Source organism: Lampris incognitus, unplaced genomic scaffold (assembly GCF_029633865.1).
Source record: "Lampris incognitus isolate fLamInc1 unplaced genomic scaffold, fLamInc1.hap2 scaffold_83, whole genome shotgun sequence".
Classification (NCBI taxonomy): Eukaryota; Metazoa; Chordata; class Actinopteri; order Lampriformes; family Lampridae; genus Lampris; species Lampris incognitus.
Genome location: NW_026611583.1, coordinates 107,501 through 110,000, shown reverse-complemented (window position 1 = coordinate 110,000; position 2,500 = coordinate 107,501).

Below are 2,500 nucleotides of genomic sequence, written 5' to 3'. Positions count from 1 at the left end.
CGTTGCAACCAAGAAAGGGCTCAGAGCCGATCCTTGATGTAATCCCACCTCCACCTTGAACCCATCTGTCATTCCAACCACGCACCTCAGCATTGTCACACTTCCCTCATACATAGCCTGCACCACTCCTACATACTTCTGTGCAACTCTTGACTTCCTCCTACAATATCACACCTCCTCTCTCGGCACCCTGTCGTATGCTTTCTGTAAATCTACAAAGACACAATGCAACTCTTTCTGGCCTTCTCTATACTTCTCAATCAACCAACCTTTTCTCTCTCTCTCTCTCTCTCTCTCTCATTTTCTTCATTTATCAGCCCGTCAAAGTAGTCCTTCCACTTCGTAGCACACTCTCCTCGCTTGGCAGCACATTTCCATCTGTATCTTTGATCGCCCTAACTTGTCGCACATCCTCGGCAGCTCGGTCTCTCTGTCTAGCCAATCTGTACAAGTCTTTTTCTCCTTCCTTAGTGTCTAACCTGTCATACAGCTCACCGTACGACTTTTCCTTTACCTTTGCCACCTCTCTCTTTGCTTTACGCTGCATCTCCTTGTACTCCTGTGTACTTTCTTCATCTCTCTGACTATCCCACTTCTTCTTTGCCAACCTTTTCCTCTGTATACTTTGCTCTACTTCCTCCTTCCACCACCACCACCACCACCACCACCACCACCACCACCACCACCACCACCACCACCGCCAAGTCTCCTTGTCTTCCTTCCTCTGTCCCGATGACACACCAAGTACCTTCCTAGCTGTCTTCCTCGCTATTTCTGCAGCGCTTGCCCAGCCGTCTGGCAACTCTTCACTACCACTCAGTGCCTGTGTTAACTCCTGCCTGAACTCCACACAACAGTCTTCCTTCTTCAACTTCCACCATTTGATCTTCGGCTGTGTCTTCACTCGCTTCCTCATGTTGGTCTCCAAAGTCATCTTACAGACCACCATCCGATGCTGCCTAGCTACGTTCTCCCCTGTCACCACCTTGCAGTATGCAATCCCTTTTACATCGCGCCTTCTACACAAGATATAGTCCACCTGTGTGCACTTTCCTCCACTCGTATACGTCGTCACCCTGTGCTCCTCCCTCTTCTTGAAATATGTATTCACCTCAGCCATTTCCATCCTTTTCGCAAAATCGAACACCATCTGTCCTTCCACATTTCTCTCCTCGATTCCATACCTTACCATCAACTCCTCATCACCTCTGTTCCCTTCAGCAACGTGTCCATCGAAGTCCGCTCCAATCACCACTCCCTCCTCCTTGGGTCCCCTTTCCACCACGTCGTCCAACTCAACTCCAGAATTCTTCTTTTTCGTCCATCTTACACCCGACTTGCGGGGCATATGCGCTGATAACCGTCAGCAATACACCTTCGATTTCCAGCTTCATAATCCTCACTCTGTCTGACACTGTGTTCACCTCCAGCACGCTCTTGACATACTCTTCCTTCAGAATGACCCCTACCCCATTTCTCCTCCCATTCGCACCATGGTAGAAGAGTTTGAACCCACCTGCGATACTCCTGGCCTTACTCCCCTTCCACCTTGTCTCTTGTCACCTTTCTTCTTTCCATCACGTCAGCCAGCTCTCTCCCTTTACTAGCCATAGTGCCAACATTCAAAGTTCCGACTGACTCTCACCTCCACACGCCTACCCTTCCTCCTCTCTAGCTGCCTCTGGACATGCCTTCCCCCTCTCCTTTTCCTTCGCCCAACAGTAGCCTAGTTTCCACCGGCACTCCGCTGGTTAACAGTACCGATGGCGGTCGTCGGTAACCCGGGCCTCGACCGATCCGGTATGGAAATCTTATTTATGATCCGCATATTTGATTTGGCAAAGATTTGACGCCGGATGCCCTTCCTGACGTAACCCTCCGCTTTTGTCCTGGCTTGGGACCTGCACTAAGAATGCACTGGCTTGTGCATCCTCAGTGGCTGGGTTGCACGCTTTTCTATGTTTGCCCCTCACTTTTGTGGCGTGAACTATCAATTCTAGTAATACAGGGGTGTTTATGTTAGGTATCACAGACACACGCACACGCACAATATATGTCCAAAAGTATTGAGATAACTGACCATTACACCTACAGGAGCTTTTCTGACATGTCATTCTGAATCCATAGAAACCCATATTCCACGAAGCTCCCGGCGCACAGTTTTTGTGCCGATGTTAATGCCAGGAGAAGTTTGGATCTCTGCAGTTATTGAGTCAACAGAGCGTTGGCGACTTGAGTTGCTGTTGTCCCTAAAGGCTTGCACTTTTCAATAATATGATGATATATGAAGCATAGAGAGTAAACGGGATAGATACCTTTTGAACAGCACCCTGTAGTACAGCACTTTGAAGGTACATATGTCGTCACTTGCTGTAGTGGTTTTTACTGATGGGCGTGGCCAGGTTTTCAGAAGCCTCTCAGTTGTCAATGTGAGAGCCAGGGGACGCGTCTGCCGTACGTTTAGGGTTAGGGTTAGGTGATTTCTCTGGCAGGGCTGGTT